General features: G+C 38.8%; 1 pseudogene; it reads left to right on the top strand.

Annotated features, from left to right (window-relative positions):
• The first annotated feature begins 3,982 nt into the window (after positions 1-3,982).
• Positions 3,983-26,785, top strand: LOC119272112 (annotated as a pseudogene).
• Positions 26,786-27,993: the final 1,208 nt, after the last annotated feature.

The following is a 27,993-nucleotide window of genomic DNA, read 5'->3' as shown; positions in this document are numbered from 1 at the left end:
TATTCGTTCGATATTTTGATGAGATGTATGTTGTCTAGCCTCTAGTGGTGTTATGTGAACGTAGACTACATAACACTTCACCATTATTTGGGCCTAGAGGAAGGCATTGGGAAGTAATAAGTAGATGATGGGTTGCTAGAGTGACAGAAGCTTAAACCCTAGTTTATGCGTTGCTTCGTAAGGGCCTGATTTGGATCCATATGTTTCATGCTATGGTTAGGTTTACATTAATACTTTTGTTGTAGTTGCGGATGCTTGCAATAGAGGTTAATCATAAGTGGGATGCTTGTTCAAGTAAGAACAACACCCAAGCACCGGTCCACCCACATGTCAAATTATCAAAGTACCGAACGCGAATTATATGAACGTGATGAAAACTAGCTTGACGATATTCCCATGTGTCATCGGGAGCGCTTTTCCTTATATAAGAGTTTGTCCAGGCTTGTCCTTTGCTACAAAAAGGATTGGGCCACCTTGCTGCACTTTCTTTACTTTTGTTACTTGTTGCTCGTTACAAATTATCTTATCACAAAAGTATCTGTTACCACTTATTTCAGGACTTGCAGAGAATACCTTGCTGAAAACCGCTTATCATTTCCTTCTGCTCCTCGTTGGGTTCGACACTCTTACTTATCGAAAGGACTACGATAGATCCCCTATACTTGTGGGTCATCAAGACTCTTTTCTGGCGCCGTTGCCGGGGAGTGAAGCGCCTTTGGTAGGTGGAATTTGGTAAGGAAAAATTTATATTGTGTGCTGAAATTTACTGTCACTTGTTACTATGGAAAGTAATCCTCTGAGGGGCTTGTTCGGGGTATCTTCACCCTGACCAGTAGAGCAAAGAGTTGATCCTCAACCTACTGAACCTATTGAAAATAAAATTCCTTATGAGTATCCTTCGGGTATGATAGAAAAACTGCTAGCTAATCCTTTTACAAGAGATGGAACAAAGCATCCTGATGAACATCTAATATATGTGGATGAAGTTTGTGGATTATTTAAGCTTGCAGGTATACGCGATGATGTTGCTAAGAAGAAGGTCTTCCCTTTATCTTTGAAGGGAGACACATTGACATGGTATAGGCTATGTGATGATATGAGATCGTGGAACTATAGAAGATTGAAATTGGAATTTCGTCAAAAGTATTACCCTATGCATCTTGTTCATCGTGACCGCAATTATATATATAATTTTTGACCTCGCAAAGGAGAAAGCATCGCTCAAGCTTGGGGGAGGCTTAAATCAATGTTATATTCATGCCCCAATCATGAGTTCCCAAGAGAAATAATTCTTCAAAAAATTTATGCTCGGCTTTCTGAAAATAATCGCACCATGCTCGATACTTCTTGTGCTGGCTCCTTTATGATGAAGACTATTGGATTTAGATGGGTTTTATTGGATAGAATTAAACGCAAATCTGAAGGTTGGGACCTCGACAATGGTAAGGAGTCAGGTATGACACCTAAGTTTGATTGTGTTAAATCTTTTATGGATACCAATATTTTCCGTAAGTTTAGCACTAAATATGGACTTGATTCTGAGATAGTAGCTTCTTTCTGTGAATCTTTTGCTACTTATGTTGATCTCCCTAAGGAGAAGTGGTTTAAATATCATCCTCCCATAGAAGTAAAAGTAGCTGCACCTATTAAAGTTGAAGAAAAGACTGTCACTTATAATGATCCTATTGTTCCTACTTGTTATGTTGAGAAACCACCTTTCCCTGTTAGGATAAAGGATCATGCTATAGCTTCAACTATGGTTCATAAAAGCAATATTAAAACATATACACCTCCTGAGCAAGTTAAGGTTGAACCTAATATTGCTATTGTTAAAGATCTCTTGTCTGATAATATTGATGGGCATGTTATTTACTTCTGTAATGAAACTGCTAGAATTGCTAAACCCCGTGATATAGATAAACCTAGACCCGTGGTAGGCATGCCTGTTATTTTTGTTAAAATAGGAGATCATTGTTATCATGGCTTATGTGATATGGGTGCTAGTGCTAGTGCAATACCTATTGACTTATACAAAGAAATTATGCATGATATTGCACCTGTTGAGTTAGAAGAAATTGATGTTACTATTAAACTTGCTAATAGAGATACTATTTCACCAATGGGAATTGTTAGAGATGTTGAAGTCTTGTGTGGGAAAACTAAATATCCTGCTGATTTTCTTGTTCGTGGTTCCCCACAAGATAGCTTTTGTCCCATTATATTTGGTAGACCCTTCTTAAATACTGTTAATGCCACCATAGATTGAACAAGGGATGTTGTTACTATCGGCTTAGATGATATGACTCATGAGTTTAATTTCTCTAAATTTAGTAAACAACACCGTGAAGAAGAATTGCATAGTAAGGATGAAATTATTGGTCTTACTTCTATTGCCGTACCTCCTTGTGATCCTTTAGACCAATATTTGCTAGACCATGAGAATGATATGTTTATGAATGAAAGAAGGGAAATAGATGAAGTATTTTTTAAAGAGGAACCTATTCTGAAACACAATTTGCCTGTTGAAATCCTAGGGGATCCTCCTCCACCTAAGGGTGATCCCGTGTTTGAGCTTAAACCCTTGCCTGATAATCTTAAATATGCTTATCTTGATGAAAAGAAGATATATCCTGTCATTATTAGTGCTAACCTTTCAGAGCATGAAGAAGAAAGATTATTGAAAACTCTAAAGAAGCACCGTGCTGCTATTGGATATACTCTGGATGATCTAAAGGGCATTAGTCCCACTCTATGTCAACATAAAATAAATTTGGAAGCAGATGCCAAACCAGTTCGTGATCCTCAACGACGTCTGAATCCTAAAATGAAAGAAGTGGTAAGAAAAGAAATACTAAAGCTTCTGGAGGCAGGTACAATTTATCCCGTTGCTGAAAGTTAGTGGGTAAGTCCTGTTCATTGTGTCCCTAAGAAGGGAGGTATTACTGTTGTTCCTAATGATAAATATGAATTGATTCCACAAAGAATTATTACGGGTTATAGGATGGTAATTGATTTCCGCAAATTAAATAAGGCTACTAAGAAAGATCATTACCCCTTACCTTTTATCGATCAAATGCTAGAAATATTACGCAAGCATACACATTACTACTTTCTAGATGGTTATTCTGGTTTCTCTCAAATACCTGTGTTGGCTAAAGATCAATCAAAGACTACTTTTACATGCCCTTTTGGTACTTTTGCTTATAGACATATGCCTTTTGGTTTATGTAATGCACCTGCTACCTTTCAAAGATGCATGATGGCTATATTCTCTGACTTCTGTGAAAAGATTTGTGAGGTTTTCATGGATGACTTTTCCGTCGATGGATCTTCTTTTGATGATTGCTTGAGCAATCTTGATCGAGTTTTGCAGAGATGTGAAGAAAATAATCTTGTCTTGAATTGGGAAAAGTGCCACTTTATGGTTAATGAGGGTATTGTCTTGGGGCATAAAGTTTCTGAAAGAGGTATTGAAGTTGATAAAGCCAAGGTTGATGCTATTGAAAAGATGCCATGTCCCAAGGACATCAAAGGTATAAGAAGTTTCCTTGGTCATGCCGGATTTTATAGGAGGTTCATTAAGGACTTCTCAAAAATTTCTCGGCCTCTGACTAATTTATTACAAAAAGATATACCATTTGTCTTCGATGAGGATTGTGTAGAAGCATTTGAAATACTTAAGAAAGCATTAGTCTCTGCACCTATTGTTCAGCCACCTGATTGGAATTTACCCTTTGAAATCATGCGTGATGCTAGCGATTATGCTGTAGGTGTTGTGCTAGGGAAAAGAGTTCATAAGAAATTAAATGTTATCCATTATGCTAGTAAGACTCTAGACAATGCTCAAACAAATTATGCTACTACTGAAAAAGAACTTTTAGCAGTTGTATTTGCTTGTGATAAGTTCAGACCTTATATTGTTGATTCTAAAGTAACTATCCACACCGATCATGCTGCTATTAAATATCTTATGGAGAAGAAAGATGCTAAACCTAGACTTATTAGATGGGTTCTCTTGCTACAAGAATTTGATTTGCATATTGTTGATAGAAAAGGAGCTGAGAACCCCGTTGCAGGCAACTTATCTAGGTTAGAGAATGTTCTTGATGACCCACTACCTATTGATGATAGCTTTCCTGATGAACAATTAAATGTCATAAGTACTTCTCGTAGTACCCCTTGGTATGCTGATTATGCTAATTACATAGTTGCTAAATTTATACCACCTAGCTTCACATACCAACAAAAGAAAAAGTTCTTCTATGATTTGAGACATTACTTTTGGGATGACCCACATCTTTATAAAGAAGGAGTACATGGTGTTATTAGACGTTGTGTACCTGAGCATGAACAGGAACAGATCCTACACAAGTGCCACTCCGAAACTTATGGAGGACACCACGCGGGAGATAGAATTGCACATAAGGTATTGCAATCCGGTTTTTATTGGCCTACTCTCTTCAAGGATGCCCGTAAGTTTGTCCTATCTTGTGACGACTGTCAAAGAATTGGTAATATTAGTAGACGTCAAGAAATGTCTATGAATTATTCACTTGTTATTGAACCATTTGATGTTCGGGGCTTTGATTATATGGGACCATTTCCTGCCTCTAATGGATATACACATATTTTAGTTGCTGTTGATTACATTACTAAGTGGGTAGAAGCTATTCCAACTAGTAGTGCTGATCATAACACTTCTATTAAAATGCTTAAAGAAGTTATTTTTTCGAGGTTTGGAGTCCCTAGATATTTAATGACTGATGGTGGTTCACATTTTATTCATGGTGCTTTCCGTAAAATGCTTGCTAAATATGACGTCAATCATAGAATTGCATCTCCGTATCACCCACAGTCTAGTGGTCAAGTAGAATTGAGTAATAGAGAACTCAAATTAATTTTGCAAAAGACTGTTAATAGGTCTAGAAAGAATTGGTCCAAGAAACTTGATGACGCATTATGGGCCTATAGAACTGCATATAAAAATCCTATGGGTATGTCTCCGTATAAAATGGTATATGGAAAAGCATGTCACTTACCTCTCGAACTAGAACATAAGGCATATTGGGCTATTAAAGAGCTCAACTATGATTTCAAACTTGCCGGTGAAAAGAGGTTATTTGATATTAGCTCACTTGATGAATGGAGAACCCAAGCTTATGAAAATGCAAAGTTGTTTAAAGAAAAGGTTAAAAGATGGCATGACAAAAGGATACAAAAGCGTGAGTTTAATGTAGGTGATTATGTATTGCAATACAACTCTCGTTTAAGATTTTTTGTAGGTAAACTTCTCTCCAAATGGGAAGGCCCCTATGTTATCGAGGAGGTCTATCATTCCGGTGCCATAAAAATCAACAACTTCGAAGGCACAAATCCGAAGGTGGTAAACGGTGAAAGAATCAAACATTATATCTCGGGTAATCCCATAAATATTGAAACTTTAACCCTGGAGGAATACATAAGGGACACTCTCCAGAACGTTTAAGACTCCGAAAAGGAATAGGTATGTGGTACGGTAAGTAAACCAACTCCAAAACAATTTTTAAGGCCATATTTCTCTGTTTTGGAATATTTAGAAAAATAGAAAATTAAGTAGCAGTCCGGGAAGGACACGTGGGCCCCACGAGGGTGGAGGGCGCGCCCCTTCCTCGTGAGCACCTCGTGTGCCTTCTGGACTCCGTTTTCTTGCACGATATGTATTTTGGTCGGTAAAAATTCACTATATATTCTCCCGAAGGTTTTGACTCCCGTATCACGCAATTATCCTCTGTTTTTGTTTCGAGCTGTCCCACTGCAGATTAGATCAACATGTCTTCCCAGGATTCGGAAGGAGAAAGCTATGTGGATGATTACTTAGCTAATCCTAAGGTCTATGGAGATGTGGAGCACGATGGTTGGACCACGGAGGAAGAAGAGGACTATGAACCCAATGGGAAGGAGGAGACGAGCTCAGATGAAGATGAAGCCCCATTACCTCAACCTGGGGATATGCACGTGGAGTTCAAAAAGTCAAGTCTCCCTGATAGGGTAAAGAAACCAAAATTCGAGTTTATCCCTTTTCGTCTCTTGCAGGAAAATAAGCAGGACCTATGCAAAAAGATATTAACCCTAGAGTGGGAGATTGATGATCTGAGGGATCAAAATGCCGTCCTCAAGCGTAAATTAAGGGAGAAGTCTATGCCATCAACTAAGTCAACAACACCTCCACCTTCTTCACCAACCGAGATATAATCACATGGGTATGGGCACTCCCCTCGGCAACAGCCAAGCTTGGGGGAGGTGCCTCGGTATCGTATCACAATCACAACTCCTATCTTTACCATTTTCCTTGGTTCGATCCTATTAGGAGTATTTTGATCTAGTAGAATAAAGGTTCTTAGTATGATCTAGTTTGAGTTTTGCCTTATGATCTCTCTATGTTATCGAGTCTGTGAGCTATATAATAAAGATTAGTGTTGAGTCAAGGGATTGATTTTCTTGCTATGATCTTGGGTGAATAAAAGAAAAGAGAAAAAAAATAAGAAGAAACAAAAGTTCACATAGAAAGAGTGTGATGATTAAAAGTTGTTGGGAGTTGGCAGACATAGCTTTGGTCATCGTTGCAATTAATAGGAAGTAATAAGGAAAGAGAGGTTTCACATATAAACATACTATTATTGACATCTTTTATGATTGGGAGCACTCATCAAAATATGACATGCTAAAGAGTTGATGTTGGACAACGAAGACAACATAATGGGTTATGTTTTATTATATCTGAGATAAAGTATGTTGTCATGGATCATCCAACATGTTGAGCTTGCCTTTCCCCCTCATGCTAGCCAAATTCTCAGCACCAAGTAGAGATACTACCCGTGCTTCCAAATACCCTTAAACCAGTTTTGCCATGAGAGTACACTATATCTACCTATGGATTGAGTAAGATCCTTCAAGTAAGTTGTCATCGGTGCAAAGCAATAAAAATTGCTCTAAATATGTATGATTAGTGTGGGAGAAATAAGCTTTATACGATATTGTGATGTGGAAGTAATAAAAGCGATGGACTGCATATTAAAGGTTCATATCAAAAGGGGCAATATGAAGTGACGTTCTTTCGCATTAAGATTTTGTGCATCCAAACATAATAGCGCATGGCAACCTCTGCTTCCCTCTGCGAAGGGCCTATCTTTTACTATTATCATCTACCTTATGCAAGTGTCATGGTGATCTTCACCTTTCCTTTTTCATTTTATCCTTTGGCAAGCCCAGCATGTTGGAAAGAACCTGATATATATATCTAATTGGATGTATGTGGCATGAGTTATTATTGTTGACATTACCCTTGACGTAAAAGGTTGTGGGGCGAAACTATAAGCCCCTATCTTTCTCTGTGTCCGATTAAAACTCCGTAACCACAAGTATTGCGCGAGTGTTAGCAATTATGAAGGACTAGATGATAGTTGAGTATGTGGACTTGCTTTTTAGCTCTGACATAGACTCTTTCTGATGTTATGATAAATTGCAATTGCTTCAATGACTGAGGTTATAGTTTGTTGGTTCTCAATAAGGTTTCTCATTCATACTTCTCCATTATGAATAGATCATCACTTGAACATAAGTAATCATATGACAATATCTATGTATGTTGCTGTTATGAGAATAATCATGATGCGGTCATGTCCGTATTTTATTTTTATCGACGCCTCTACCTCTAAACATGGGGACATATTTATTGTTATCGGGTTTCTCTTGAGGACAAGCAAGGTCTAAGCTTGGGGGAGTTGATACATCCATTTTGCATCATGCTTTTATATCGATATTTATTGCATTATGGGCTGTTATTTCACATTAAGTCACAATACTTATGGCTATTCTCTCTTATTTTACAAGGTTTACATAAAGGAGGGAGAATGCCGGCAGCTGGAATTCCGGGCTAGAAAAGGAGCAAATATTACAGACCTATTCTGCACAACTCCAAAAGTGCTGAAACTCCACGGAATACCTTATAATAAATAATGAAAAATCCTCGCCAAATATGAAGACCAGGGGCCCACACCCTTTCCACAAGGGAGGGGGGCGCCCCCCCTAGGGCGCGCCTCCTACCTCGTGGGCCCCCTGGTGGCTCTCCGATGACCATCTTCTGCTATATGAAGTCTTTTGTCGAGAAAAAAAATAAGAAGCAACCTTTCGGGATGAAACTCCGCCGCCATGAGGCGAAACCTTGGCGGATCCAATCTAGAGCTCCGGCAGAGCTGTTCTGCCGGGGAAACTTCCCTCCCGGAGGGGGAAATCATCGCCATCATCATCACCAACGCTCCTCTCATCGAGAGAGGGCAATCTCCATCAACATCTTCATCAGCACCATCTCATCTCAAAACCCTAGTTCATCTCTTGTATCCAATTCTTGTCTCCAAGTCCGGGATTGGTGCTAGTAGGTTGCTAGTAGTGTTAATTACTCCTTGTAGTTGATGCTAGTTGGTTTAATTGGTGGAAGATCATATGTTCAGATCCTTTATGCATATTATTACCCTTTGATTATGAACATGAATATGCTTTGTGAGTAGTTACGTTTGTTCCCGAGGACAAGGGAGAAGTCTTGCTATTAGTAGTCATGTGAATTTGGTATTCGTTCGATATTTTGATGAGATGTATGTTGTCTAGCCTCTAGTGGTGTTATGTGAACGTCAACTACATAACACTTCACCATTATTTGGGCCTAGAGTAAGGCATTGGGAAGTAATAAGTAGATGATGGGTTGCTAGAGCGACAGAAGCTTAAACCCTAGTTTATGCGTTGCTTCGTAAGGGGCTGATTTGGATCCATATGTTTCATGCTATGGTTAGGTTTACCTTAATACTTTTGTTGTAGTTGCGGATGCTTGCAATAGAGGTTAATCATAAGTGGGATGCTTGTTCAAGTAAGAACACCACCCAAGCACCGGTCCACCCACATGTCAAATTATCAAAGTACCGAACACGAATTATATGAACGTGATGAAAACTAGCTTGACGATATTCCCATGTGTCCTCGGGAGCGCTTTTCCTTATATAAGAGTTTATCCAGGCTTGTCCTTTGCTACAAAAAGGATTGGGCCACCTTGCTGCACTTTATTTACTTTTGTTACTTGTTGCTCGTTACAAATTATCTTATCACAAAACTATCTGTTACCACTTATTTCAGTACATGCAGAGAATACCTTGCTGAAAACCGCTTATCATTTCCTTCTGCTCCTCGTTGGGTTCGACACTCTTACTTATCGAAAGGATTATGATAGATCCCCTATACTTGTGGGTCATCAATATCCTTCTGATTTTCTTGTCCTTGGTTCCCCACAAGATAGTTTTTGTCCCATTATATTTGGTAGACCCTTCTTAAGTATTGTTAATGCTACCATAGACTGCAAAAGGGATGTTGTTACTGTCGGTTTAGATGATATGACTCATGAATTTAATTTTTCTAAATTTAGTAGACAACACCATGAAGAAGAATTACCTAGTAAGGATGAAATTATTGGTCTTGCTTCTATTGTCGTACCTCCTAGTGATCCTTTAGAACAATATTTGCTAGACCATGAAAGTGATATGTTTATGAATGAAAGAAGGGAATTAGATGAAGTATTCTTCTTGAGCGTCTCTTGGTGGTTCCTCGTCCGCATCACGTATTACGGGCCTGGGTCCTTGCTTCCTTGAAGAACCACCTTGGTATAGTTTCCCAAACATATTTCTTCCTTTGAAAAATTTCTAAATTTTTTAGTAACTTCAAAATAAAAGTGAACCAAACTCAACAATATTGATAGCAACTACTCCTACAAGTGCCTAGAGGCAATATCATGCATCAAAACTACTTTTGACCACATAAATTTGACATGCAAGCTCAAGAACAGGGTCACCTAAGCAGCAAAAATTTGCAATGAATAAAGCACTAGAACAAAAACTAATTGGACCATTGGAGGAGTCACATACCAAAGAACAATGCCCTAAAGCAGTTTTGTGAATGGAGCTTTGAGCTAGGAGATCGAAAATGGCAGCAAGATGAGCTTGAACTCGGGTTTGAGCTGGTTGGTGATTTTTGTGGGAGGAAGAAGGAGTGTGTGGTAGCTGGAATAAGTTGAGGGGAGACACCATGGGCCCACGAGGCAGGGGGCGCACCCTCACCCTCGTGGGCATGTGGCTGCTCCCCCTGTTGTGTTTTCAGTGCCAGATATTCTAAAATATTCTAGAAAAAATCATATTTAAATTTCAGGGCATTTGGAGAACTTTTATTTTCGGGGTATTTTTATTGCATGGATAATTCAGAAAAACAAATAGAAAATACTATTTTTGATTTATTTAATATAAATAATAGAAAGTAAAAAGAGGGTACAGAAAGTTGCGCTTTCTAAATTCATCCATCTCATGCTCATCAAAAGGAACCCACTAACAAGGTTGATCAGGTCTTGTTAACAAACTCATTTCGAATAACATGAAACCGGAGAATTTTCGAATAACACTAGGTTAACTCAACGGGGATATGCATGTCCCCAACAATAAGAATACCATATTTCTTCTTGACAGTAGGAAGAGGAAATTCAAAACCTCCAATAGTAATTGTTGAAAATTTTCCAATAGAATTGATACTGTGGATTTGAGGTTGTTTCCTCGGAAAGTGTACCATATGCTCATTACCATTAACATGAAAAGTGACATTGCCTTTGGTGCAATCAATAACAGCCCCTGCAGTATTCAAGAAGGGTCTTCCAAGAATAATGGACATACTATCATCCTCGCGTATATCAAGAATAACAAAGTCCGTTAAAATAGTAACGTTTGCAACCACAACAGGCACATCCTCACAAATACCGACAGGTATAGCAGTTGATTTATCAGCCATTTGCAAAGATATTTCAGTAGGTGTCAACTTATTCAAATCAAGTCTACGATATAAAGAGAGAGGCATAACACTAACATCGGCTCCAAGGTCACATAAAGCAGTTTTAACATAGTTTCTTTTAATGGAGCATGGTATAGTTGGTACTCCTGGATCTCCTAGCTTCTTAGGTATTCCACCTTTAAAAGTATAATTTGCAAGCATGGTGGAAATTTCAGCTTTCGGTATCTTTCTTTTATTAGTAACAATTTCCTTCATATATTTAGCATAAGGATTCATTTTAAGCATATCAGTCAAACGCATACGCAAAAAGATAGGTCTAATCATTTCAGCAAAGCACTCAAAATCCTCATCATCCTTTTTCTTGGATGGTTTAGGAGGAAAAGGCATGGGTTTCTGAACCCATGATTCTCTTTCTTTACCGTGTTTCCTAGCAACAAAGTCTCTCTTATCATAATGTTGATTCTTTGATTGTGGGTTATTAGATCAACAACAGGTTCAATTTCTACATCATTATTATTGCTAGGTTGAGCATCAACATGAACATCATCATTAACATTATCACTAGGTTCATGTTCATTACCGGATTGTGTTTCAGCATCAGAAATAGAAATGTCATTGGGATTCTCAGGTGTGTCAACAACAGGTTCACTAGAAGCATGCAAGTCCTATCATTCTTCTTTTTCTTCCTTTTAGAAGGACTAGGTGCGTCAATATTAATTCTTTGAGAATATTGCTCAATTCTCTTAGGATGGCCCTCAGGATACAAAGGTTCCTGAGTCATTTTACCACCTCTAGTCATAACTCTAACAACATTATCATTCTTCTTCTTATTTAATTCATTGAGCAAATCATTCCGAGCCTTAAGCACTTGTTCTACTTGAGTGGTAACCATAGAAGCATGTTTACTAATAAGTTTAAGTTCACCTTTGACATTAGCCATATAATCACCCAAGTGTTCAATCATATACGCATTATGTTTCAATTGTCTACCAACATAAGCATTAAAATCTTCTTGCTAACCATAAAGTTATCAAATTCATCCAAACATTGGCTAGCAAATTTACCAGGAGGGATTTCAGCTTTATCATATCTATAGAGAGAATTTACCTTTACTACCTGTGTCGGGTTATCGAGACCATGTGTTTCTTCAATAGGTGATGAATTAAGACCATGTATTTCTTCAACAGGCGGTAAATTCTTAACATCTTCAGCTTTTATACCTTTTCTTTCATAGATTTCTTTGCCTCTTGCATATCTTCAAGACTGAGAAATAGAATACCCCTTTTCTTTGGAGTTGGCTTAGGAGTTGGTTCTGGAAGTGTCCAATTATTTTCATTAGTCAACATATTATTCAATAGAATTTCAGCTTGATCAACAGTTCTTTCCCTGAAAACACAACCAGCACAACTATCCAGGTAATCTCTGGAAGCATCGGTTAGTCCATTATAAAAGATATCAAGTATTTCATTTTTCTTGAGAGGATGATCAGGCAAAGCATTAAGTAATTGGAGAAGCCTCCCCAAGCTTGTGGGAGAATCTCTTCTTCAAATTGCACAAAATTATATATCTCCCTTAAAGCAGCTTGTTTCTTATGAGCGGGGAAATATTTAGCAGAGAAGTAGTAAATCATATCCTAGGGACTATGCACACAACCAGGATCAAGAGAATTAAATCATATCTTAGCATCACCCTTTAATGAGAACGGAAATAATTTAAGGATGTAATAATAGCGTGTTCTCTCATCATTAGTGAACAGGGTAGCTATATCATTTAATTTAGTAAGATGTGCCACAACAGTTTCAGATTCATAGCCATAGAAAGGATCAGATTCAACCAAAGTAATTAACTCAGGATCAACAGAGAAATCATAATCCTTATCAGTAAAAAAGATAGGTGAAGTGGCATAAGCAGGATCATATTTCATTCTAGCATTCAGAGCTTTTTCTTTAAGCTTAGCTAATAGCTTCTTAAGATCACTTCTACCATTGCAGGCAAGAAAGTCTCTAGCGGTCTCTTCATCCATAACATAACCCTCAGGAACAACAGGCAATTCATATCTAGGGGGAGAATCTTCATCATCACTTTCATCAATATTATCAGTTTCAATAATTTCATTCTCTCTAGCCCTAGCAAGTTGTTCATCAAGAAGTTCACCAAGTGGCACAGTATTATCAAGCATAGAAGTAGTTTCATCTTAAGTATCATGCATAGCAAAAGTGGCATCATCAATAACATGCGACATATTGGAATTAATAGCAGAAGCAGGTTTAGGTGTCGCAAGCTTACTCAAAACAGAAGGTGAATCAAGTGCAGAGCTAGATGGCAGTTCCTTACCTCCCCTTGTAGTTGAGGGAAAAATCTTGGTTCTTTGATCTTTCAAGTTCTTCATAATGATAAGCAGATATAAATCCCAAGTGACTCAAAGAATAGAGCTATGCTCCCCGGCAACAGCGCCAAAAAATGTTCTTGATAACCCACAAGTATAGGGGATCGCAACAGTTTTAGAGGGTAGAGTAATCAACCCAAATTTATTGATTCGACACAAGGGGAGCCAAAGAATATTCTCAAGTATTAGCAGCTGAGTTGTCAATTCAACCACACCTGGAAACTTAATATCTGCAGCAAAGTGTTTAGTAGCAAAGTAATATGATAGTAGTGGTAACTGTGGCAAAAGGTAATGGTAGCAAAAGTAATATTTTTGGGTTTTGTAGTGACTGTAACAGTAGCGATGGAAAAGTAAATAAGCGAAGAACGATATAGGAAAAACTCGTAGGCATTGGATCGGTGATGGAGAATTATGCCGGATGCAATCGATCATGTAACTGTCATAACCTAGGGTAACACAGAACTAGCTCCAGTTCATCAATGTAATGTAGGCATGTATTCCGAATATAGTCATACGTGCTTATGGAAAAGAACTTGCATGACATCTTTTGTCCTACCCTCCCGTGGCAGCAGGGTCCTATTGGAAACTAAGGGATATTAAGGCCTCCTTTTAATAGAGTACCGGACCAAAGCATTATAATTTTTGGCCTCGCGAAGGAGAAAGCATCGCTCAAGCTTGGGGGAGGCTTAAATCAATGTTATATTCATGCCCCAATCATGAGCTCTCAAGAGAAATGATTATTCAAAATTTTTATGCTCGGCTTTCTGGTAACAATCGCACCATGCTTGATACTTCTTGTGCTGCCTCTTTTATGATGAAGTCTATTGAATTCAAATGGGATTTATTGGAAAGAATTAAATGCAACTCCAAAGATTGGGACCTCGACAATGGTAAGGAGTCAGGTATGACACCTAGTTTTGATTGTGTTAAATATTTTATGGATACCGATATTTTTCGTAAATTTAGTACTAAATATGGACTTGACTCTGAGATAGTAGCTTCTTTCTGTGAATCTTTTGCTGCTTATGTTGATCTCCCCAAGGAGAAGTGGTTTAAATATCATCCTCCCATAGAAGTAAAAGTAGCTACACCTATTAAAGTTGAAGAAAAGACTATTACTTATAATGATCCTAGTGTTCCTACTTCTTATGTTGAGAAACCACCTTTCCCTGTTAGGATAAAGGATCATGCTAAAGCTTCAACTGTGATTCGTAAAAGCAATATTAAAACATATACACCTCCTGAGCAAGTTAAAGTTGAACCTAATATTGCTATTGTTAAAGATCTCTTGTCTGATAATATAGATGGGCATGTTATTTATTTCTGTAATGAACTGCTAGAATTGCTAAACCCCGTGATACAGATAAACCTAGACCTGTGGTAGGTATGCCTGTTATGTCTGTTAAAATAGGAGATCATTGTTATCATGGCTTATGTGATATGGGTGCTAGTGCTAGTGCAATACCTTATTCTTTATACCAAGAAGTTATGCATGATATTGCACCTGCTGAGATGGAAGATATTGATGTTACAATTAAACTTGCTAATAGAGATACTATTTCACCAATGGGAATTTTTAGAGATGTTGAAGTCTTGTGTGGGAAAACTAAATATCTGATATGTCCATTTTGCATCATGCTTTTATATCGATATTTATCGCATTATGGGTTGTTATTTCACATTAAGTCACAATACTTATGGCTATTCTCTCTTATTTTACAAGGTTTACATAAAGGAGGGAGAATGCCGGCAGCTGGAATTCTGGGCTGGAAAAGGAGCAAATATTAGAGACCTATTCTGCACAACTCCAAAAGTCCTGAAACTCCACGGAATACCTTATAATAAATAATGAAAAATCCTCGCCAAAGATGAAGACCAAGGGGGCCCACACCCTTTCCACGAGGGTGGGGCGCGCCCCCTACCTCGTGGGCCCCCTGGTGGCTCTCCGATGACCATCTTCTACTATATGAAGTCTTTCGTCGATAAAAAAAGAAGCAACCTTTCGGGAGGAAACTCCGCCGCCACGAGGCGGAACCTTGGCGGATCCAATCTAGAGCTTCGGCAGAGCTATTCTGCCGGGGAAACTTCCCTCCTAGAGGGGGAAATCATCGCCATCGTCATCACCAACGCTCCTCTCATCGGGAGAGGGCAATCTCCATCAACATCTTCATCCGCACCATCTCATCTCAAAACCCTAGTTCATATCTTGTATCCAATTCTTGTCTCCAAGTCCGGGATTGGTGCTAGTAGGTTGCTAGTAGTGTTAATTACTCCTTGTAGTTGATGCTAGTTGGTTTAATTTGTGGAAGATCATATGTTCAGATCCTTTATGCATATTATTACCCCTCTGATTATGAACATGAATATGCTTTGTGAGTAGTTACGTTTGTTCCTGAGGACAAGGGAGAAGTCTTGCTATTAGTAGTCATGTGAATTTGGTATTCGTTCGATATTTTGATGAGATGTATGTTGTCTAGCCTCTAGTGGTGTTATGTGAACGTAGACTACATAACACTTCACCATTATTTGGGCCTAGAGGAAGGCATTGGGAAGTAATAAGTAGATGATGGGTTGCTAGAGTGACAGAAGCTTAAACCCTAGTTTATGCGTTGCTTCGTAAGGGCCTGATTTGGATCCATATGTTTCATGCTATGGTTAGGTTTACCTTAATACTTTTGTTGTAGTTGCGGATGCTTGCAATAGAGGTTAATCATAAGTGGGATGCTTGTTCAAGTAAGAACAACGCCCAAGCACCGGTCCACCCACATGTCAAATTATCAAAGTACCGAACACGAATTATATGAACATGATGAAAACTAGCTTGACGATATTCCCATGTGTCATCGGGAGCGCTTTTCCTTATATAAGAGTTTGTCCAGGCTTGTCCTTTGCTACAAAAAGGATTGGGCCACCTTGCTGCACTTTCTTTACTTTTGTTACTTGTTGCTCGTTACAAATTATCTTATCACAAAAGTATCTGTTACCACTTATTTCAGGACTTGCAGAGAATACCTTGCTGAAAACCGCTTATCATTTCCTTCTGCTCCTCGTTGGGTTCGACACTCTTACTTATCGAAAGGACTACGATAGATCCCCTATACTTGTGGGTCATCAAGACTCTTTTCTGGCGCCGTTGCCGGGGAGTGAAGCGCCTTTGGTAGGTGGAATTTGGTAAGGAAAAATTTATATTGTGTGCTGAAATTTACTGTCACTTGTTACTATGGAAAGTAATCCTCTGAGGGGCTTGTTTGGGGTATCTTCACCCTGACCAGTAGAGCAAAGAGTTGATCCTCAACCTACTGAACCTATTGAAAATAAAATTCCTTATGAGTATCCTTCGGGTATGATAGAAAAACTGCTAGCTAATCCTTTTACAAGAGATGGAACAAAGCATCCTGATGAACATCTAATATATGTGGATGAAGTTTGTGGATTATTTAAGCTTGCAGGTATACGCGATGATGTTGCTAAGAAGAAGGTCTTCCCTTTATCTTTGAAGGGAGACACATTGACATGGTATAGGCTATGTGATGATATGAGATCGTGGAACTATAGAAGATTGAAATTGGAATTTCGTCAAAAGTATTACCCTATGCATCTTGTTCATCGTGACCGCAATTATATATATAATTTTTGGCCTCGCAAAGGAGAAAGCATCGCTCAAGCTTGGGGGAGGCTTAAATCAATGTTATATTCATGCCCCAATCATGAGTTCCCAAGAGAAATAATTCTTCAAAAAATTTATGCTCGGCTTTCTGAAAATAATCGCACCATGCTCGATACTTCTTGTGCTGGCTCCTTTATGATGAAGACTATTGGATTTAGATGGGTTTTATTGGATAGAATTAAACGCAGATCTGAAGGTTGGGACCTCGACAATGGTAAGGAGTCAGGTATGACACCTAAGTTTGATTGTGTTAAATCTTTTATGGATACCAATATTTTCCGTAAGTTTAGCACTAAATATGGACTTGATTCTGAGATAGTAGCTTCTTTTTGTGAATCTTTTGCTACTTATGTTGGTCTCCCTAAGGAGAAGTGGTTTAAATATCATCCTCCCATAGAAGTAAAAGTAGCTGCACCTATTAAAGTTGAAGAAAAGACTGTCACTTATAATGATCCTATTGTTCCTACTTGTTATGTTGAGAAACCACCTTTCCCTGTTAGGATAAAGGATCATGCTATAGCTTCAACTATGGTTCATAAAAGCAATATTAAAACATATACACCTCCTGAGCAAGTTAAGGTTGAACCTAATATTGCTATTGTTAAAGATCTCTTGTCTGATAATATTGATGGGCATGTTATTTACTTCTGTAATGAAACTGCTAGAATTGCTAAACCCCGTGATATAGATAAACCTAGACCTGTGGTAGGCATGCCTGTTATTTTTGTTAAAATAGGACATCATTGTTATCATGGCTTATGTGATATGGGTGCTAGTGCTAGTGCAATACCTATTGACTTATACAAAGAAATTATGCATGATATTGCACCTGTTGAGTTAGAAGAAATTGATGTTACTATTAAACTTGCTAATAGAGATACTATTTCACCAATGGGAATTGTTAGGGATGTTGAAGTCTTGTGTGGGAAAACTAAATATCCTGCTGATTTTCTTGTTCTTGGTTCCCCACAAGATAGCTTTTGTCCCATTATATTTGGTAGACCCTTCTTAAATACTGTTAATGCCACCATAGATTGCACAAGGGATGTTGTTAATGTCGGCTTAGATGATATGACTCATGAGTTTAATTTCTCTAAATTTAGTAAACAACACCGTGAAGAAGAATTGCATAGTAAGGATGAAATTATTGGTCTTACTTCTATTGCCGTACCTCCTTGTGATCCTTTAGACCAATATTTGCTAGACCATGAGAATGATATGTTTATGAATGAAAGAAGGGAAATAGATGAAGTATTTTTTAAAGAGGAACCTATTTTGAAACACAATTTGCCTGTTGAAATCCTAGGGGATCCTCCTCCACCTAAGGGTGATCCCGTGTTTGAGCTTAAACCCTTGCCTGATAATCTTAAATATGCTTATCTTGATGAAAAGAAGATATATCCTATCATTATTAGTGCTAACCTTTCAGAGCATGAAGAAGAAAGATTATTGAAAACTCTGAAGAAGCACCGTGCTGCTATTGGATATACTCTGGATGATCTAAAGGGCATTAGTCCCACTCTATGTCAACATAAAATAAATTTGGAAGCAGATGCCAAACTAGTTCGTGATCCTCAATGACGTCTGAATCCTAAAATGAAAGAAGTGGTAAGAAAAGAAATACTAAAGCTTCTGGAGGCAGGTACAATTTATCCCGTTGCTGAAAGTTAGTGGGTAAGTCCTGTTCATTGTGTCCCTAAGAAGGGAGGTATTACTGTTGTTCCTAATGATAAATATGAATTGATTCCACAAAGAATTATTACGGGTTATAGGATGGTAATTAATTTCCGCAAATTAAATAAGGCTACTAAGAAAGATCATTACCCCTTACCTTTTATCGATCAAATGCTAGAAATATTACGCAAGCATACACATTACTACTTTCTAGATGGTTATTCTGGTTTCTCTCAAATACCTGTGTCGGCTAAAGATCAATCAAATACTACTTTTACATGCCCTTTTGGTACTTTTTCTTATAGACATATGCCTTTTGGTTTATGTAATGCACCTGCTACCTTTCAAAGATGCATGATGGCTATATTCTCTGACTTCTGTGAAAAGATTTGTGAGGTTTTCATGGATGACTTTTCCGTCTATGGATCTTCTTTTGATGATTGCTTGAGCAATCTTGATCGAGTTTTGCAGAGATGTGAAGAAAATAATCTTGTCTTGAATTGGGAAAAGTGCCACTTTATGGTTAATGAGGGTATTGTCTTGGGGCATAAAGTTTCTGAAAGAGGTATTGAAGTTGATAAAGCCAAGGTTGATGCTATTGAAAAGATGCCATGTCCCAAGGACATCAAAGGTATAAGAAGTTTCCTTGGTCATGCCAGATTTTATAGGAGGTTCATTAAGGACTTCTCAAAAATTTCTCGGCCTCTGACTAATTTATTACAAAAAGATATACCATTTGTCTTCGATGAGGATTGTGTAGAAGCATTTGAAATACTTAAGAAAGCATTAGTCTCTGCACCTATTGTTCAGCCACCTGATTGGAATTTACCCTTTGAAATCATGTGTGATGCTAGCAATTATGCTGTAGGTGTTTTGCTAGGGAAAAGAGTTCATAAGAAATTAAATGTTATCCATTATGCTAGTAAGACTCTAGACAATGCTCAAAGAAATTATGCTACTACTGAAAAAGAACTTTTAGCAGTTGTATTTGCTTGTGATAAGTTCAGACCTTATATTGTTGATTCTAAAGTAACTATCCACACCGATCATGCTGCTATTAAATATCTTATGGAGAAGAAAGATGCTAAACCTAGACTTATTAGATGGGTTCTCTTGCTACAAGAATTTGATTTGCATATTGTTGATAGAAAAGGAGCTGAGAACCCCGTTGCAGGCAACTTATCTAGGTTAGAGAATGTTCTTGATGACCCACTACCTATTGATGATAGCTTTCCTGATGAACAATTAAATGTCATAAGTACTTCTCGTAGTACCCCTTGGTATGCTGATTATGCTAATTACATAGTTGCTAAATTTATACCACCTAGCTTCACATACCAACAAAAGAAAAAGTTCTTCTATGATTTGAGACATTACTTTTGGGATGACCCACATCTTTATAAAGAAGGAGTACATGGTGTTATTAGACGTTGTGTACCTGAGCATGAACAGGAACAGATCCTACACAAGTGCCACTCCGAAACTTATGGAGGACACCACGCGGGAGATAGAATTGCACATAAGGTATTGCAATCCGGTTTTTATTGGCCTACTCTCTTCAAGGATGCCCGTAAGTTTGTCCTATCTTGTGACGACTGTCAAAGAATTGGTAATATTAGTAGACGTCAAGAAATGCCTATGAATTATTCACTTGTTATTGAACCATTTGATGTTCGGGGCTTTGATTATATGGGACCATTTCCTGCCTCTAATGGATATACACATATTTTAGTTGCTGTTGATTACATTACTAAGTGGGTAGAAGCTATTCCAACTAGTAGTGCTGATCATAACACTTCTATTAAAATGCTTAAAGAAGTTATTTTTTCGAGGTTTGGAGTCCCTAGATATTTAATGACTGATGGTGGTTCACATTTTATTCATGGTGCTTTCCGTAAAATGCTTGCTAAATATGACGTCAATCATAGAATTGCATCTCCGTATCACCCACAGTCTAGTGGTCAAGTAGAATTGAGTAATAGAGAGCTCAAATTAATTTTGCAAAAGACTGTTAATAGGTCTAGAAAGAATTGGTCCAAGAAACTTGATGACGCATTATGGGCCTATAGAACTGCATATAAAAATCCTATGGGTATGTCTCCGTATAAAATGGTATATGGAAAAGCATGTCACTTACCTCTCGAACTAGAACATAAGGCATATTGGGCTATTAAAGAGCTCAACTATGATTTCAAACTTGCAGGTGAAAAGAGGTTATTTGATATTAGCTCACTTGATGAATGGAGAACCCAAGCTTATGAAAATGCGAAGTTGTTTAAAGAAAAGGTTAAAAGATGGCATGACAAAAGGATACAAAAGCGTGAGTTTAATGTAGGTGATTATGTATTGCAATACAACTCTCGTTTAAGATTTTTTGTAGGTAAACTTCTCTCCAAATGGGAAGGCCCCTATGTTATCGAGGAGGTCTATCATTCCGGTGCCATAAAAATCAACAACTTCGAAGGCACAAATTCGAAGGTGGTAAACGGTCAAAGAATCAAACATTATATCTCGGGTAATCCCATAAATATTGAAACCGTAACCCTGGAGGAATACATAAGGGACACTCTCCAGAACGTTTAAGACTCCGAAAAGGAATAGGTATGTGGTACGGTAAGTAAACCAACTCCAAAACAATTTTTAAGGCCATATTTCTCTGTTTGGAATATTTAGAAAAATAGAAAATTAAGTAGGAGTCCGGGAAGGACACGAGGGCCCCACGAGGGTGGAGGGCGCGCCCCTTCCTCGTGAGCACCTCGTGTGCCTTCTGGACTCCGTTTTCTTGCACGATATGTATTTTGGTCGGTAAAAATTCACTATATATTCTCCTGAAGGTTTTGACTCCCGTATCACGCAATTATCCTCTGTTTTTGTTTCGAGCTGTCCCGCTGCAGATTAGATCAACATGTCTTCCCAGGATTCGGAAGGAGAAAGCTATGTGGATGATTACTTAGCTAATCCTAAGGTCTATGGAGATGTGGAGCACGATGGTTGGACCACGGAGGAAGAAGAGGACTATGAACCCAATGGGAAGGAGGAGACGAGCTCAGATGAAGATGAAGCCCCATTACCTCAACCTGGGGATATGCACGTGGAGTTCAAAAAGTCAAGTCTCCCTGATAGGGTAAAGAAACCAAAATTCGAGTTTATCCCTTTTCGTCTCTTGCATGAAAATAAGCAGGACCTATGCAAAAAGATATTAACCCTAGAGTGGGAGATTGATGATCTGAGGGATCAAAATGCCGTAAATTAAGGGAGAAGTCTATGCCATCAACTAAGTCAACAACACCTCCACCTTCTTCACCAACCGAGATATAATCACATGGGTATGGGCACTCCCCTCGGCAACAGCCAAGCTTGGGGGAGGTGCCTCGGTATCGTATCACAATCACAACTCCTATCTTTACCATTTTCCTTGGTTCGATCCTATTAGGAGTATTTTGATCTAGTAGAATAAAGGTTCTTAGTATGATCTAGTTTGAGTTTTGCCTTATGATCTCTCTATGTTATCGAGTCTGTGAGCTATATAATAAAGATTAGTGTTGAGTCAAGGGATTGATTTTCTTGCTATGATCTTGGGTGAATAAAAGAAAAGAGAAAAAAATAAGAAGAAACAAAAGTTCACATAGAAAGAGTGTGATGATTAAAAGTTGTTGGGAGTTGGCAGACATAGCTTTGGTCATCGTTGCAATTAATAGGAAGTAATAAGGAAAGAGAGGTTTCACATATAAACATACTATTATTGACATCTTTTATGATTGGGAGCACTCATCAAAATATGACATGCTAAAGAGTTGATGTTGGACAACGAAGACAACATAATGGGTTATGTTTTATTATATCTGAGATAAAGTATGTTGTCATGGATCATCCAACATGTTGAGCTTGCCTTTCCCCCTCATGCTAGCCAAATTCTCAGCACCAAGTAGAGATACTACCTGTGCTTCCAAATACCCTTAAACCAGTTTTGCCATGAGAGTACACTATATCTACCTATGGATTGAGTAAGATCCTTCAAGTAAGTTGTCATCGGTGCAAAGCAATAAAAATTGCTCTAAATATGTATGATTAGTGTGGGAGAAATAAGCTTTATACGATCTTGTGATGTGGAAGTAATAAAAGCGATGGACTGCATATTAAAGGTTCATATCAAAAGGGGCAATATGAAGTGACGTTCTTTCGCATTAAGATTTTGTGCATCCAAACATAAAAGCGCATGGCAACCTCTGCTTCCCTCTGCGAAGGGCCTATATTTTACTATTATCATCTACCTTATGCAAGTGTCATGGTGATCTTCACCTTTCCTTTTTCATTTTATCCTTTGGCAAGCCCAGCATGTTGGAAAGAACCTGATATATATATATATATATATATATATATATATATATATATATATATATATATATCTAATTGGATGTATGTGGCATGAGTTATTATTGTTGACATTACCCTTGACGTAAAACGTTGTGGGACGAAACTATAAGCCCCTATCTTTCTCTGTGTCCGATTAAAACTCCGTAACCACAAGTATTGCGCGAGTGTTAGCAATTATGAAGGACTAGATGATAGTTGAGTATGTGGACTTGCTTTTTAGCTCTGACATAGACTCTTTCTGATGTTATGATAAATTGCAATTGCTTCAATGACTGAGGTTATAGTTTGTTGGTTCTCAATAAGGTTTCTCATTCATACTTCTCCATTATGAATAGATCATCACTTGAACATAAGTAATCATATGACAATATCTATGTATGTTGCTGTTATGAGAATAATCATGATGCGGTCATGTCCGTATTTTATTTTTATCGACGCCTCTACCTCTAAACATGGGGACATATTTATTGTTATCGGGTTTCGCTTGAGGACAAGCAAGGTCCAAGCTTGGGGGAGTTGATACATCCATTTTGCATCATGCTTTTATATCGATATTTATTGCATTATGGGCTGTTATTTCACATTAAGTCACAATACTTATGGCTATTCTCTCTTATTTTACAAGGTTTACATAAAGGAGGGAGAATGCCGGCAGCTGGAATTCCGGGCTAGAAAAGGAGCAAATATTAGAGACCTATTCTGCACAACTCCAAAAGTGCTGAAACTCCACGGAATACCTTATAATAAATAATGAAAAATCCTCGCCAAATATGAAGACCAGGGGCCCACACCCTTTCCACAAGGGAGGGGGGCGCCCCCCCTAGGGCGCGCCTCCTACCTCGTGGGCCCCCTGGTGGCTCTCCGATGACCATCTTCTGCTATATGAAGTCTTTTGTCGAGAAAAAAATAAGAAGCAACCTTTCGGGATGAAACTCCGCCGCCATGAGGCGAAACCTTGGCGGATCCAATCTAGAGCTCCGGCAGAGCTGTTCTGCCGGGGAAACTTCCCTCCCGGAGGGGGAAATCATCGCCATCATCATCACCAACGCTCCTCTCATCAAGAGAGGGCAATCTCCATCAACATCTTCATCAGCACCATCTCATCTCAAAACCCTAGTTCATCTCTTGTATCCAATTCTTGTCTCCAAGTCCGGGATTGGTGCTAGTAGGTTGCTAGTAGTGTTAATTACTCCTTGTAGTTGATGCTAGTTGGTTTAATTGGTGGAAGATCATATGTTCAGATCCTTTATGCATATTATTACCCCTTTGATTATGAACATGAATATGCTTTGTGAGTAGTTACGTTTGTTCCCGAGGACAAGGGAGAAGTCTTGCTATTAGTAGTCATGTGAATTTGGTATTCGTTCGATATTTTGATGAGATGTATGTTGTCTAGCCTCTAGTGGTGTTATGTGAACGTCAACTACATAACACTTCACCATTATTTGGGCCTAGAGTAAGGCATTGGGAAGTAATAAGTAGATGATGGGTTGCTAGAGCGACAGAAGCTTAAACCCTAGTTTATGCGTTGCTTCGTAAGGGGCTGATTTGGATCCATATGTTTCATGCTATGGTTAGGTTTACCTTAATACTTTTGTTGTAGTTGCGGATGCTTGCAATAGAGGTTAATCATAAGTGGGATGCTTGTTCAAGTAAGAACACCACCCAAGCACCGGTCCACCCACATGTCAAATTATCAAAGTACCGAACACGAATTATATGAACGTGATGAAAACTAGCTTGACGATATTCCCATGTGTCCTCGGGAGCGCTTTTCCTTATATAAGAGTTTGTCCAGGCTTGTCCTTTGCTACAAAAAGGATTGGGCCACCTTGCTGCACTTTATTTACTTTTGTTACTTGTTGCTCTTTACAAATTATCTTATCACAAAACTATCTGTTACCACTTATTTCAGTACATGCAGAGAATACCTTGCTGAAAACCGCTTATCATTTCCTTCTGCTCCTCGTTGGGTTCGACACTCTTACTTATCGAAAGGATTATGATAGATCCCCTATACTTGTGGGTCATCAATATCCTTCTGATTTTCTTGTCCTTGGTTCCCCACAAGATAGTTTTTGTCCCATTATATTTGGTAGACCCTTCTTAAGTATTGTTAATGCTACCATAGACTGCAAAAGGGATGTTGTTACTGTCGGTTTAGATGATATGACTCATGAATTTAATTTTTCTAAATTTAGTAGACAACACCATGAAGAAGAATCACCTAGTAAGGATGAAATTATTGGTCTTGCTTCTATTGCCGTACCTCCTAGTGATCCTTTAGAACAATATTTGCTAGACCATGAAAGTGATATGTTTATGAATGAAAGAAGGGAATTAGATGAAGTATTCTTTAAACAGGAACCTATTCTGGAAAACATATTACCTGTTGAAATCCTAGGGGATCCTCCTCCACCCAAGGGTGATCCCGTGTTTGAGCTTAAACCGTCACCTGATACTCTTAAATATGCTTATCTTGATGAGAAAAAGAATATCATGTTATTATTAGTGCTAACCTTTCAGAGCATGAAGAAGAGAGATCATTGAAAACTCTGAAGAAGCACCGTGCTACTATTGGGTATACTCTTGATGATCTTAAGGGCATTAGTCTCACTCTATGTCAACATAAAATTAATTTGGAAGAAGATGCTAAACCAGTTCCTGATCATCAACGCTGTCTGAATCCTAAAATGAAAGAAGTGGTAAGAAAGGAGATACTAAATCTCCTCGAGGCAGGTATAATTTATCCCGTTGCTGATAGTAAGTGGGTAAGTCATGTCCATTGTGTCCCTAAGAAGGGAGGTATTACTGTCGTTCCTAATGATAAAGATGAATTGATTCCTCAAAGAATTATTACTAGTTATAGGATGGTAATTGATTTCCGCAAATTAAATAAGGCTACTAAAAAAGATCATTACCCCTTACCTTTTATCGATCAAATTCTTGAAAGATCGTCTAAACATACACATTTTTGCTTTCTAGATGGTTATTCTGGTTTCTCTCAAATACCTGTGTCAGCCAAAGATCAATCAAGGACTACTTTTACATGCCCTTTTAGTACTTTTGCTTATAGACGTATGCCTTTTGGTTTATGTAATGCACCTGCTACCTTTCAAAGATGCATGATGGCTATATTCTCTGACTTTTGTGAAAAGATTTGTGAGGTTTTCATGGACGACTTTTCCGTCTATGGATCTTCTTTTGATGATTGCTTGAGAAACCTTGATCGAGTTTTGCAGAGATGTGAAGAAACTAATCTTGTCTTGAATTGGGAAAAGTGACACTTTATGGTTAATGAAGGTATTGTGTTGGGGTATAAAGTTTCTGAAAGAGGTATTGAAGTTGATAAAGCCAAGGTTGATTCTATTGAAAAGATGCCATGTCCCAGTGACATCAAAGGTATAAGAAGTTTCCTTGGTCATGCCGGTTTTTATAGGAGGTTCATTAAGGACTTCTCAAAAATCTCTCGGCCTCTGACTAATTTAATACAAAAAGATATACTATTTATTTTTGATAATGATTGTGTAGAAGCATTTGAAATACTTAAGAAAGCATTGATCTCTGCACCTATTGTTCAGCCACCTGATTGGAATTTACCCTTTGAAATTATGTGCGATGCTAGTGATTATGCTATAGGTGTTGTTCTAGGACAAAGAGTTGATAAGAAACTAAACGTTATTCAATATGTTAGTAAAACTCTAGACAATGCTCAAAGAAATTATTCTACTACTGAAAAAGAATTCTTAGCAGTTGTATTTGCTTGTGATAAGTTTAGACCTTATATTGTTGATTCTAAAGTAACTATTCACACTGATCATGCTGCTATTAAATATCTTATGGAAACGATGTTGGGGAACGTAGCAGAAATTCAAAATTTTCCTACGTGTCACCAAGATCTATCTATGGAGAGACTAGCAACGAGGGGAAGGAGAGTGCATCTACATACCCTTGTAGATCGCTAAGCGGAAGCGTTCAAGAGAACGGGGTTGATGGAGTCGTACTCGTCGTGATTCAAATCACCAATGATCCTAGCGCCGAGCGGACGGCACCTCCGCGCTCAACACACGTACGGAGCAGCGACGTCTCCTCCTTCTTGATCCAGCAAGGGGGAAGGAGAGGTTAATGGAGATCCCGCAGCACGACGGCGTGGTGGTGGAAGTAGCGGGATTCCAACAGGGCTTCGTTAAGCGCTGCGGGAGGAGGGAGATGTGTCACGGGAGGGAGAGGGAGGCGCCAGGCCTTAGGTGTGGTTGCCCTCCCTTCCCCCCACTATATATAGGGCCAAGGGAGAGGTGGGGCGCAGCCTTGGCCCTTCCTCCAAGGAAGGGTGCGGCCAAGGGAGGAGTCCCTCCTCCCCAAGGCACCTCGGAGGTGCCTTCCCCCTTTAGGACTCTTCCTTTCCCTCTTCTCTTGGCGCATGGGCCTCTTGGGGCTGGTGCTCTTGGCCCATATAGGCCAAGGCGCACCCCCTACAGCCCATGTGCCCCCCCGGGGCAGGTGGCCCCACCCGGTGGACCCCCGGGACCCTTCCGGTGGTCCCGGTACAATACCGGTGACCCCGAAACTTGTCCCGATGGCCGAAATAGCACTTCCTATATATAATTCTTTACCTCCAGACCATTCCGGAACTCCTCGTGACGTCCGGGATCTCATCCGGGACTCCGAACAACTTTCGGGTTACCGCATACTAATATCTCTATAACCCTAGCGTCACCGAACCTTAAGTGTGTAGACCCTACGGGTTCGGGAAGCATGCAGACATGACTGAGACGTTCTCCGGTCAATAATCAATAGCGGGATTTGGATACCCATGTTGGCTCCCACATGTTCCGCGTTGATCTCATCGGATGAACCTCGATGTCAAGGACTTAATCAATCCCGTATACAATTCCCTTTGTCTAGCGGTACGATACTTGCCCGAGATTCGATTGTCGGTATCCCGATACCTTGTTCAATCTCGTTACCGGCAAGTCTCTTTGCTCGTTCCATAACACATCATCCCGTGATCAACTCCCTGATCACATTGTGCACATTATGATGA

This window comes from Triticum dicoccoides, chromosome 3A (assembly GCF_002162155.2).
Source record: "Triticum dicoccoides isolate Atlit2015 ecotype Zavitan chromosome 3A, WEW_v2.0, whole genome shotgun sequence".
Lineage (NCBI taxonomy): Eukaryota > Viridiplantae > Streptophyta > Magnoliopsida > Poales > Poaceae > Triticum > Triticum dicoccoides.
The sequence above is the reverse complement of the archived record's forward strand: the minus strand, read 5'-3'. Positions and strand labels throughout refer to the sequence as shown.